Source organism: Balaenoptera borealis (genome assembly GCF_965194805.1).
Source record: "Balaenoptera borealis genome assembly, chromosome: X".
Classification (NCBI taxonomy): domain Eukaryota; kingdom Metazoa; phylum Chordata; class Mammalia; order Artiodactyla; family Balaenopteridae; genus Balaenoptera; species Balaenoptera borealis.
In genome coordinates this window covers 59383148-59395956 of record NC_138881.1, presented here as the reverse complement: position 1 = coordinate 59395956, position 12809 = coordinate 59383148, and the positions used below count along the sequence as shown (strand labels likewise).

Sequence of the window (12809 nt, the reverse complement as noted above, 5' to 3'; positions counted from 1 at the left end):
CTCACTGTCTCCACTTCTCACCACCGATTCTCTCTTAAACCAACTTTAACTAGGCTTTCATTACCACCACTCCACAGAAACTGTTCTTGTCAATAACACCAATTACCTTCATTTTGCCAAATCCATTCTGCCTCAGTTCTCAGGCATCATCCTGCTGGAACTCTCAGCAGCATTTTATATAGCTGATCATGACTTACTATTTTTCTTACTGAAGTATAGTTGATTTATGATGTTGTGTTAGTTTCTGGCATACAGCAATGTGATTCAGATATATATATATATATATATGTTCTTTTTCTTATTCTTTTCCATTATGGTTTATTACAAGATATTGACTATAGTTCCCTGTACTATACAGTAGGTCCTTGGTGTTTATTTTATATATAGTAGTTTATATCTGCTAATCCCAAACTCCTAATTTATCCCTCCCCCCCTTTCCCCTTTGGTAACCATAATGTTGTTTTCTATGTCTGTGAGTCTATTTCTGTCTTGTAAATAAGTTCATTTGCATCATTTTTTTTAGCTTCCACATATAAGAGATATCATGTGTTATCTGTCTTCCTCTGTCTGACCTACTTTACTTAGTAAGATAATTCTAGATGACTTCCTTTTTTTAAATTCTTTTCACTTGGCTTCTAGGAACTGTACTCCCATCTCCTAATTTTTTTCTTCTTACTTCACAGTCTGTTCCTTCTTGGCTTCCTTTAATGAGTCCTCTGCATCTCCCTGGCCTCTGTATTTGTTGGAGGACCTCAAGATTCGGTCCTTTAGGGGCTTCCCTGGTGGCGCCGTGGCTGGGAATCTGCCTGCTAATGCAGGGAACACGGGTTCGAGCCCTGGTCTGGGAAGATCCCACATGCCGCGGAGCAACTAGGCCCGTGAGCCACAACTACTGAGCCTGCGCGTCTGGAGCCTGTGCTCCGCAACAAGAGAGGCTGCGATAGTGAGAGGCCCGCGCACCGCGATGAAGAGTGGCCCCCGCTTGCCACAACTGGAGAAAGCTCTCGCACAGAAACGAAGACCCAACACAGCCATAAATAAATAAATAAGTTAAAAAAAAAAAACCTAAATGGGAAGCATCTCTTTAAAAAAAAAAAAAAAAGATTCGGTCCTTTAATCTCTTCTCTTCTTTGCACTCAATTCTTAGGCCATCTCTCCTAATCCCACGGCATCTACATAGTGATGATTCCCAAATTCATATCTCTAGCCCCAACCACTCCCCTCAACTCCAGGCTCATATAGCCAATTGCTTATTCAACATCTCCACTTGGTTGTCTAAATGGCACCTCAACCTAATATGTCAAAAACAGAGCTCTATTTTTCCCTTCAAACCTTCTTTTCTCTCAATGTTCTCCATTTCACCAAATAGCATCTCCAGCCTTCCAGTCTCTCAGGCTTGGGAGTCATCCCTGACTCCTCCCTTTATTTCATACCTCACATGCAATCCATCAGCAAATCCTGTTGGTTCTACCTTCAGAATACATCCCTACTTTTAATCACTTCTCACCATCTCCGTTACTACCAACCTCATCCAAGCCACCACCATCTCTTGCCTGGATTACTACAATCGCCTACTAACTAGTCTCCCTGCTTCCACCATTGCCCCCTAGTATTTACCACAAAGCCTAAGAGATCCCTTAAAAAACAGAAATAAAAATCATATCACTCCATGCCTAAAATCTTCTAATGGCTCCCCATGCCACAAGGAGTTACATAATCTGGCCCCTGGAAACCTCTCTGACCTCATCGCCTTCCACTCTCCCCTAGTTTATGCTGCAGCAGACATGATGGCCTCCTTGCTGTTCCTCTAACATGCCAAGCACCTCAACTGTCTCGGCATCCTTGTACTTGCTGTTCTCTCTGCCTGGAATGATCTTCCCCCAGATATCCACATGATTTATTTCCTCACTTCATTAAGTTCTCTGCTCAAATATCACCCTCTCAGAAAGGCCTTCCCTGAACAGTCTAATAACTCACCCCCCCCAACTCCCTCTCTGTACCCTTACCTTACTTCAGTTTTCTCATGTACTTACCACCACCGTCCATATACAGTCATCCCCAATATCCTCGGGGAGGCGGGGGGATTGGCTCCAGGACACCCCCCCACACACACCAAAATCCCTGGATGCTCAAGTCCCTTATTTGCATATAACCTATGCACATCCTCTCATATACTTTCTTTCTTTCTTTCTTTCTTTCTTTCTTTCTTTGCCTGTGTTGGGTCTTAGTTGCAGCACACAGGGTCTTAGTCGCAGCATGCAGAATCTTTAGTTGCGGCATGTGGGATCTAGTTCCCTGACCAGGGATCGAACCCAGGCCCCCCTGCATTGGGAGTGCAGAGTCTTAGCCACTGGACCACCAGGGAAGTCCCCCTCCCATATACTTTAAAGTTTATTTTATTTTGTTCAGTGCTGTATTCCCAGCACTTAGATCACTGCCTGGCACAGAGTATTCACTCGCTCAATAAATATTTGTTGAATGAATAAATGAATTAATGATTTCTAGCTCTTAGATTAACAGTAACTACATAATTGAATAAATGTATCTCTGTACTCCAGGGCCCAGCATAGTACCCTCTACCTAGTTGGTATCAACAAATTTTTGTTGAATGAATGAAAGAAGGCTGTAAATGTGCTCATATCTTACAAGTATTTAAAAAATCTTCTGATGATCCCATTTCTCCCTCTAGTTATTACTACTATTCTTCTTCCCTTCACAGACTAGCTTTCTCACCTTCCAATCATTATTTCTTAGCCTAAAAATTTTTATGAAACGTATCACAAATACAAAACAATATATACATACATACTCTTACGATTTAATTATTTAAATCATATATATAAATAATAAAATCATATATGTGTGTGATTTAAAGAATAATAAAATGAACACTCATGTAACCCACCAATCAGCTTCAGAAACAGAACATTACCAGAGCTTCTGAAGCCCTCTGTATGCCCTTCTGCATTGCATTCCTCTCCTTTCCCGCAACATATAACTGCCTGCAGGGATTTTGCTTTTCTTTATTGCTTTCTCACCTGTGTTTTTGAACTTTACATACATAGAATCATACCGTATGAATTTTTCTGAACTTGAACTTTCTGTAGATTGTGTTTGTGGGATTTATCCATGTTGATATTGTAGCTGTAGGTATTCATTTTCACCAATGTGTAGTTTTCCATTTTATGATTATACTGCAATTCATTAAGCCAAATGTCCTGCTGAAGGACATCTGAACTGTTTCCAGCTTTTTGCTATTAAGATCAGTGCTGCTATGAACACTCTTGAACTCTTGTACATACTTTCTGGTACATTTCTGCAAGAATCTTTCTAGTGCTCATAGCTGGGATAGAATTGCTGAGTCAGAGAGTATGATCATGGGTACTTTCCAGTTCTTACTTGACTTCTCTGTTGCATTTTAAATACTGATTATTGGGAATTCCCTGGCGGTCCAGTGGTTAGAACTCTGTGCTTTCACTGCCAAGGGCCTGGGTTCAATCCTTGGTCAGGGAACTAAGATCCCACAAGCCTCATAGCCAAAAAAAACCAAAAAACCATCTTCTGATGGGAAAGAGAAAGAAAGAAAGGAAGGAAGGGAGGAAGGAAGGAAGGAAGGGAGGAAGGAAAAAAGAAAGAAGAGAAAGACTGATTATTCCTTCATTCCTCACATTCTCTTCCCCCTCTAACTTCTGGATTACACACTTGCTGACTGTTCTTTTGCAATCACCTTGCTCACTCCCCTACCTTTGGTCATCCATTAAATGTTGGATCTTTTCCCCAGAGTTCTGCCCTTGGCCCTGATCTCATTTCCATAACTTCATCTGCCACCCATAGGCTAATGACACAACAACATGGCCTCTCTCCTAAGCTCCATTATTTCCAATTACTTCCTGAACATCTCCACTTGGATGTCTTACAGACATCTCACCAAACATGACACAACTCCTTATCTACCTCAACCCAAAGCCTATTCCTTCTTTTAAGTTACTCCTCTATTATTCTCCACCCTCAACCCTAGCTGCCCAAGACAAAAACCTGGAAGAATTCCACTCTCCCCTTTGGTCATTACATTCTGAGTTGCTTTAGCAACACTTTGGTTCTTCCAATACACCAACCTCTTTTCTGCCTCAGAGCCGTTGTTCTTGCTGTTCCCTCTACCTAGGATGATCTTCCTGTGGCTCAATGCAAGGCTAGCTCTTTCTCATCTTCAAGCCTTAGTGAAAATGTCACCTCCTCATTAGAGACTTCTGCTGTCTATCTTATCTGAAGTAGGTCCACAGCCACCCCAACCTGGCCACAATGACTAATATACCACCTTCTTTTATTTCTTTTTTTTTTTTTACACACTGTATTTTATTTTTACAAGAGATAAATAGACTGACACCACGCATTGTACATGGATGACCACAACAAAAGCAACAATGATTGCAATTACCAAACATGAAACACGCTCATACTATGTCATAATATTGACATTCAGTCCAGTATTCCTCCACTGTAACAGCTCCTTTACTTTGCAGTGAAAATTGATTTATATATTCTTTGCCTCTGAGTCCTTGTGGGATTTTTTCTTTTTTTTAATTCAGACAGAAAGTCACAAAAATTATACTCATCCTCATCAGTTCACTCAGTCCCATGTAATTAATTTTTTTTTTTCATCTTGATCTTTTGTTAGTACTTTTATGAGTTCATCAGTTTTTCATTAGAGTTCTGAAAATGCTTATTCATTCAGTTCAGCAGTACAGTCAGTTACCAGAAACCTGTACTTGGCAGAGTCTTTTCCATGAATTTCTTAAAGATGAAACCCTTTTATAGGAACATATTTGCAAAAGCATCAGAGTACACACAGAACTGTCTGTAAATGACAAAAGACTTAAAAATGACCACAGTTAAAAATTTGATGAAAGTTCATAATAATGCAGTTGACAAGAAAATTAGTTATTTCTGAGATATACATTTTAAAGTAATAACTAGGATTATGACTTATAACATTATACCAGAACATATAAGATTTTTAGAAATTTCACGTAATGTCTGAAACATTTATATTAACATATTTCCATACAAATAACCCAATGAAAGTTTAGTATTAGTTGTTTTGTTTGTTTGTTTTTTTATACTGCAGGTTCTTATTAGGCATCAATTTTATACACATCAGTGTATACTTGTCAATCCCAATCGCCCAATTCACCACAACACCATCCCCACCCCACCGCAGTTTTCCCCCCTTGGTGTCCATATGTCCGTTCTCTACATCTGTGTCTCAACTTCTGCCCTGCAAACTGGCTCATCTGTACCATTTTTCTAGGTTCCACATACGTGCGTTAATATACGATATTTGTTTTTCTCTTTCTGACTTACTTCACTCTGTATGATGACAGTCTCTAGATCCATCCACGTCTCAACAAATGACTCAATTTCGTTCCTTTTTATGGCTGAGTAATATTCCATTGTATATATGCACCACAACTTCTTTATCCATTCGTCTGTTGATGGGCATTTAGGTTGCTTCCATGACCTGGCTATTGTAAATAGTGCTGCAATGAGCATTTGGGTGCATGTGTCTTTTTGAATTACGGTTTTCTCTAGGTATATGCCCACTAGTGGGATTGCTGGGTCATATGGTAATTCTATTTTTAGTTTTTTAAGGAACCTCCATATTGTTCTCCATAGTGGCTGTATCAATTTACATTCCCACCAACAGTGCAAGAGGGTTCCCTTTTCTCCACACCCTCTCCAGCATTTGTTGTTCGTAGATTTTCTGATGATGCCCATTCTAACTGGTGTGAGGTGATACCTCATTGTAGTTTTGATTTGCATTTCTCTAATAATTAGTGATGTTGAGCACCTTTTCATGTGCTTCGTGGCCGTCTGTATGTCTTCTTTGGAGAAATGTCTATTTAGGTCTTCTGCCCATTTTTGGATTGGGGTGTTTGTTTCTTTAATATTGAGCTGAATGAGCTGTTTATATATTTTGGAGATTAATCCTTTGTCCGTTGATTCGTTTGCAAATATTTTCTCCCATTCTGAGGGTTGTCTTTTCGTCTTGTTTATGGTTTCCTTTGCTGTGCAAAAGCTTTGAAGTTTCATTAGGTCCCACTTGTTTATTTTTGTTTTTATTTCCATTACTCTAGGAGGTGGATCAAAAAAGATCTTGCTGTAATTTATGTCAAAGAGTGTTCTTCCTATGTTTTCCTCTAAGAGTTTTATAGTGTCCAGTCTTACATTTAGGTCTCTAATCCATTTTGAGTTTACTTTTGTGTATGGTGTTAGGGAGTATTCTAATTTCATTCTTTTACATGTAGCTGTCCAGTTTTCCCAGCACCACTTATTGAAGAGACTGTCTTTTCTCCGTTGTATATCTTTGCCTCCTTTGTCATAGATTAGTTGACCATAGGTGTGTGGGTTTATCTCTGGGCTTTCTATCTTGTTCCATTGATCTCTGTTTCTGTTTTTGTGCCAGTACCATATTGTCTTGATTACTGTAGCTTTGTAGTATAGTCTGAAGTCAGGGAGTCTGATTCCTCCAGCTCCGTTTTTTTCCCTCAAGACTGCTTTGGCTATTCGGGGTCTTTTGTGTCTCCATACAAATCTTTTTTTTTTTTTTTTTTTTAACTCTAGATTTTTATGTGAACTTGTCCAATTTTTTTTTTAATAGCTACATTATTTATTTATTTATTTATTTATTTATTTTTCTTTAGCTGTGTTCGGTCTTCGTTTCGTGCGAGGGCTTTCTCTAGTTGTGGCAAGCGGGGGCCACTCTTCATCGTGGTGCAGGGACCACCCTTCATCGCGGTGCACGGGCCTCTCACTATCGCGGCCCCTCCTGTTGCGGGGCACAGGCTCCAGCCGCGCAGGCTCAGCAGTTGTGGCTCACGGGCCCAGTTGCTCCGCGGCATGTGGGATCTTCCCAGACCAGGGCTCGAACCTGTGTCCCCTGCATTAGCAGGCAGATTCTCAACCACTGCGCCACCAGGGAAGCCCCTCCATACAAATTTTAAGATGATTTGTTCTAGTTCCGTAAAAAATGCCATTGGTAATTTGATAGGGATTGCATTGAATCTGTAGATTGCTTTGGGTAGTATAGTCATTTTCACAGTGTTGATTCTTCCAATCCAAGAACATGGTATATCTCTCCATCTGTTGCTATCATCTTTAATTTCTTTCATCAGTGTCTTATAGTTTTCTGCATACAGGTCTTTTGTCTCCCTAGGTAGGTTTATTCCTAGGCATTTTATTCTTTTTGTTGCAATGGTAAATGGGAGTGTTTCCATAATTTCTCTTTCAGATTTTTCATCTTTAGTGTATAGGAATGCCAGAGATTTCTGTGCATTAATTTTGTATCCTGCAACTTTACCATATTCATTAATTAGCTCTAGCAGTTTTCTGGTGGCAGTTTTAGGATTCTCTATGTATAGTATCATGTCATCCGCAAACAGTGACAGTTTTACTTCTTCTTTTCCAATTTGTATTCCTTTTATTTCTTTTTCTTCTCTGATTGCCGTGGCTAAGACTTCCAGAACTATGTTGAATAATAGTGGTGAGAGTGGACATCCTTGTCTCGTTCCTGATCTTAGAGGAAATGCTTTCAGTTTTTCACCATTGAGAATGATGTTTGCTGTGGGTTTGTCATATATGGCCTTTATTATGTTGAGGTAGGTTCCTTCTATGCCCACTTTCTGGAGAGTTTTTATCATAAATGGGTGTTGAATTTTGTCAAAAGCTTTTCCTGCATCTATTGAGATGATCATATGGTTTTTATTCTTCAATTTGTTAATATGGTGTATCACATTGATTGATTTGCATATATTGAAGAATCCTTGCATCTCTGGGATAAATCCCACTTGATCGTGGTGTATGATCCTTTTAATGTGTTGTTGGATTCTGTTTGCTAGCATTTTGTTGAGGATTTTTGCATCTATATTCATCAGTGATATCGGTCTGTAATTTTCTTTCTTTGTAGTGTGTTTGTCTGGTTTTGGTATCAGGGTGATGGTGGCCTCATAGAATGAGTTTGGGAGTGTTCCTTCCTCTGCAATTTTTTGGAAGAGTTTGAGAAGGATAGGTGTTAGCTCTTCTCTAAATGTTGGATAGAATTCACCTGTGAAGCCATCTGGTCCTGGACTTTTGTTTGTTGGAAGATGTTTAATCACAGTTTCAATTTCATTACTTGTGATTGGTCTGTTCATATTTTCGGTTTCTTCCTGGTTCAGTCTTGGAAGGTTATACCTTTCTAAGAGTTTGTCCATTTCTTCCAGGTTGTCCATTTTATTGGCATAAAGTTGCTTGTAGTAGTCTCTTAGGATGCTTTGTATTTCTGCAGTGTCTGTTGTAATTTCTCCTTTTTCATTTCTGATTTTATTGATTTGAGTCCTCTCCCTCTTTTTCTTGATGAGTCTGGCTAATGGCTTATCAATTTTGTTTATCTTCTCAAAGAACCAGCTTTTAGTTTTATTGATCTTTGCTATTGTTTTCTTTGTTTCTATTTCATTTATTTCTGCTCTGATCTTTATGATTTCTTTCCTTCTGCTAACTTTGGGTTTTGTTTGTTCTTCTTTCTCTAGTTTCTTTAGGTGTAAGGTTAGATTGTTTACTTGAGATTTTTCTTGTTTCTTGAGGTAGGCGTGTATAGCTATAAACTTCCCTCTTAGAACTGCTTTCGCTGCATCCCATAGGTTTTGGGTCGTCGTGTTTTCATTGTCATTTGTCTCTAGGTATTTTTTGATTTCCTCTTTGATTTCTTCAGTGATCTCTTGGTTATTTAGTAACGTATTGCTTAACCTCCATGTGTTTGTCTTTTTTACGTTTTTTTCCCTGTAATTCATTTCTAATCTCATAGCATTGTGGTCAGAAAAGATGCTTGATATGATTTCAATTTTCTTAAATTTACTGAGGCTTGATTTGTGACCCAAGATGTGATCTATCCTGGAGAATGTTCCGTGCGCTCTGGAGAAGAATATGTAATCTGCTGTTTTTGGATGGAATGTCCTATAAATATCAATTAAATCTATCTGGTCTGTTGTGTCATTTAAAGCTTCTGTTTCCTTATTTATTTTCATTTTGGATGATCTGTCCATTGGTGTAAGTGAGGTGTTAAAGTCCCCCACTATTATTGTGTTACTGTCAATTTCCTCTTTTATGGCTGTTAGCAGTTGCCTTATGTATTGAGGTGCTCCTATGTTGGGTGCATATATATTTATAATTGTTATATCTTCTTCTTGGATTGATCCCTTGATCATTATGTAGTGTCCTTCCTTGTCTCTTATAACATTCTTTACTTTAAAGTCTATTTTATCTGATATGAGTATAGCTACTCCAACTTTCTTTTGATGTCCATTTGCATGGAATATCTTTTTCCATCCCCTCACTTTCAGTCTGTATGTGTCCCTAGGTCTAAAGTGGGTCTCTTGTAGACAGCATATATATGGGTCTTGTTTTTGTATCCATTCAGCAAGCCTGTGTCTTTTGGTTGGAGCATTTAATCCATTCACGTTTAAGGTAATTATTGATATGTATGTTCCTATGACCATTTTCTTAATTGTTTTGGGTTTGTTTTTGTAGGTCCTTTTCTTCTCTTGTGTTTCCCACTTAGAGAAGTTCCTTTAGCATTTGTTGTAGAGCTGGTTTGGTGGTGGTGAATTCTCTTAGCTTTTGCTTGTCTGTAAGCTTTTGATTTCTCCATCAAATCTAAATGAGATCCTTGCCGGGTAGAGTAATCTTGGTTGTAGGTTCTTCCCTTTCATCACTTTAAGTATATCATGCCACTCCCTTCTGGCTTGTAGAGTTTCTGCTGAGAAATCAGCTGTTAACCTTATGGGAGTTCCCTTGTATGTTATTTGTCATTTTTCCCTTGCTGCTTTCAATAATTTTTCTTTGTCTTTAATTTTTGCCATTTTGATTACTATGTGTGTCGGCATGTTTCTCCTTGGGTTTATCCTGTATGGGACTCTCTGCGCTTCCTGGACTTGGGTGGCTATTTCCTTTGCCATGTTAGGGAAGTTTTCGACTATAATCTCTTCAAATATTTTCTCTGGCCCTTTCTCTCTCTCTTCTCCTTCTGGGACCCCTATAATGCGAATGTTGTTGCGTTTAATGTTGTCCCAGAGGTCTCTTAGGCTGTCTTCATTTCTTTTCATTCTTTTTTCTTTAGTCTGTTCTGCAGCAGTGAATTCCACCATTCTGTCTTCCAGGTCACTTATCCGTTCTTCTGCCTCAGTTATTCTGCTATTGATTCCTTCTAGTGTAGTTTTTTATTTTTATTTTTTAGTTCTTTCTTCACGAGATTTTTTTTTCCCATGTGTTGTACAATTTATCCTTGTTGCTTACTTATTTATTTTTTTTAATTTTATTTATTTATTTATTTATTTTTGGCTTTGTTGGGTCTTCGTTTCTGTGTGAGGGTTTTCTCCAGTTGCGGCAAGCAGGGGCCACTCTTCATCGCGGTGCGCGGACCTCTCACTATCGTGGCCTCTCTTGTTGCGGAGCACAGGCTCCAGATGCGCAGGCTCAGTAGTTGTGGCTCACGGGCCTAGTTGGTCCGTGGCATGTGGGATCTTCCCAGACCAGGGCTCGAACCTGTGTCCCCTGCATTAGCAGGCAGATTCTCAACCACTGCGCCACCAGGGAAGCCCTCTAGTGTAGTTTTCATGTCAGTTATTGTATTGGTCATCTCTGTTTGTTTGTTCTTTAATTCTTCTAGGTCTTTGTTAATCATTTCTTGCATCTTCTCAATCTTTGCCTCCATTCTTATTCCGAGGTCCTGGATCATCTTCACTATCATTATTCTGAATTCTTTTTCTGGAAGGTTGCCTATCTCCACTTCATGTAGTTGTTTTTCTGGGGTTTTTTCTTGTTCCTTCATCTGATATATAGCCCTCTGCCTTTTCATCTTGTCTATCTTTCTGTAACTCTGGGTTTTGGTCCACAGGCTGCAGGATTGTAGTTTTTCTTGCTTCTGCTGTCTGTCCTCTGGTGGTTGAGGCTATCTAAGAGGCTTGATGGGAGGCCCTGGTGGTGGGTATAGCTGACTGTTGCTCACCTTCTTTTATTTCTAACACAGTTTGTGTTTCCTTGTTTACTGTCTCTTTTCCACTCAGATATAAATTCCATGAGAACAGAGATTTATTTCCATGTTTTTCACTGCTACATCCACAGTCTAGAACAGTGTCTGGCACATAATAGGCACACTATAAAGATTTATTGACTGAGTCCTATAAGTCTCCTTATTTCTTGGCCCTCTAACAATTAGTCACCAAGCATGGTTGAGTCTACCTCCTAAACATCTCCCAAATCTATGCCATCTACTCCAACCCAAATATCATTGCTCTAGTTGAAGTCCACAACACTTCTCACCTGAACGAATGCAATCGCCTTGTAACAGGTACCCTTTCCTCCAGCCTGGCCTCTTCTCTAACACATTCACTAGAGTGAAGCCAGAGTTAATCTCTTTAAAACCAAACCAAATCGAATCACATCCTTCACATTCTTCATTGTCCATCAAGATAAAGTCCAAATTCCTCACCGTGGTCTACAACCAGTTGTGGGATCTATTTCATAATCTACTCTGCCTTCCCCTACCCTCATTTTCCCTCCCCACAGGCCCAATGTTCCAATTCTGCTGGACCACTTGCAGCTCTGCAAACATTCGATGCTGATTCTAGGCTCTGGCTTTTGGATATGTACTATCTGTCTGGAATATCCTCACCCCACCTTACCTGCCAACCCCTCAGTAGCCATTCAAATTCAGCTCAAAGGTCTTTTGAACTGTAAAGCTTTTCTTCACCCTCATCACTGGCCCATAACTTGCAAAATTGATTACTTTTTGCTCTCAACTTTCCCTTTTCCTTTCATATGCTTCCACTGCATTGATCACACTGTACTATACTCTTGGGTTTTGCTTCTCCTGTCAGTCTGGCTTCCTGTGATGCTTCAGAGCAGATGCTGTATCATTCTTCTTCGTAACCTCAGTTGTCCCCTGTAGTAGGTGCTGGAACGGTTATTGAATGAATGAAAATAGGCAAGAACAACTTTTAAATAACATCTAAAGTTGACAAAGTTGTAGTGAAATTAGTATGTTCACATAGAATGGGTACAAACTTTTGGAAAGCAATGTGACATTACATATCAAAACCCATAAATACCTTTGTAACAGACAAAAGTGGTTGCTTTGGGGAAAGTGAGTGGAGAAGAAAAGGGAAGTGTGGGTAGGGAAGCTGCTATTCATTATGAGCTATTCTGATTTTTTGACCGTGTATTACATAGATAGCAACTTTATAGAATTGTTTTTAACCAGTGGCCTAATAATTCCACACTCACAAACTGATGCTAGAGAAACAATTCAACAGAAGTAAAAGCTGTATGCATGGGACTACTCTGGTGGTCCAGTGGTTAAGAATCTGCCTTCCAATGCAGGGGACGCGGGTTCGATCCCTGGTCGGGGAACTAAGATCCCACATGCCATGGGGCAACTAAGTCCACATGCTGCAACTACTGAGCTTGCGCGCCACAACTAGAGAGCCTGTGCACCACAACTACTGAGCCCACGTGCTCTGGAGCCCGCACGCCACAACTGGAGAGAAGCCCACACGCCGCAACGAAAGATCCCGCGTGCCGCAACTAAGACCCAACACAGCCAATAAATAAATAAATAAATACATACATACATATATGAAAAAGTAAAAGCTATATGTATGAAATGTTAATTGTTGAATTATCTAAAAATGGGAAATATTGGAAACAATCTAATAACACAATAATAGGGAAATGGTTAAATAAGTAAGGGTAAATTCAATAAACTATTACACAGTCAT

At 39.5% G+C, this 12809-nt stretch overlaps 1 protein-coding gene and 1 long non-coding RNA gene across 3 annotated transcripts in view; one reads left to right on the top strand and one right to left on the bottom strand.

Annotated features, from left to right (window-relative positions):
* LOC309620813 overlaps nt 1-12809 on the top strand; it is a 498839-nt gene that overhangs the window by 484208 nt on the left and 1822 nt on the right. The gene's annotated exons all lie outside the window — the stretch shown is intronic.
* TAF1 (TATA-box binding protein associated factor 1) overlaps nt 9370-12809 on the bottom strand; it is a 122868-nt gene continuing 119428 nt past the window's right edge. Inside the window, exon 41 of one of the 2 annotated variants that reach the window (XM_082376960.1) lies at nt 9370-11986. The gene's annotated coding sequence lies outside the window, so the exon portion shown is untranslated. The remainder of the gene's footprint in view (nt 11987-12809) is intronic. The other variant, XM_082376956.1, reaches the window with a different exon arrangement.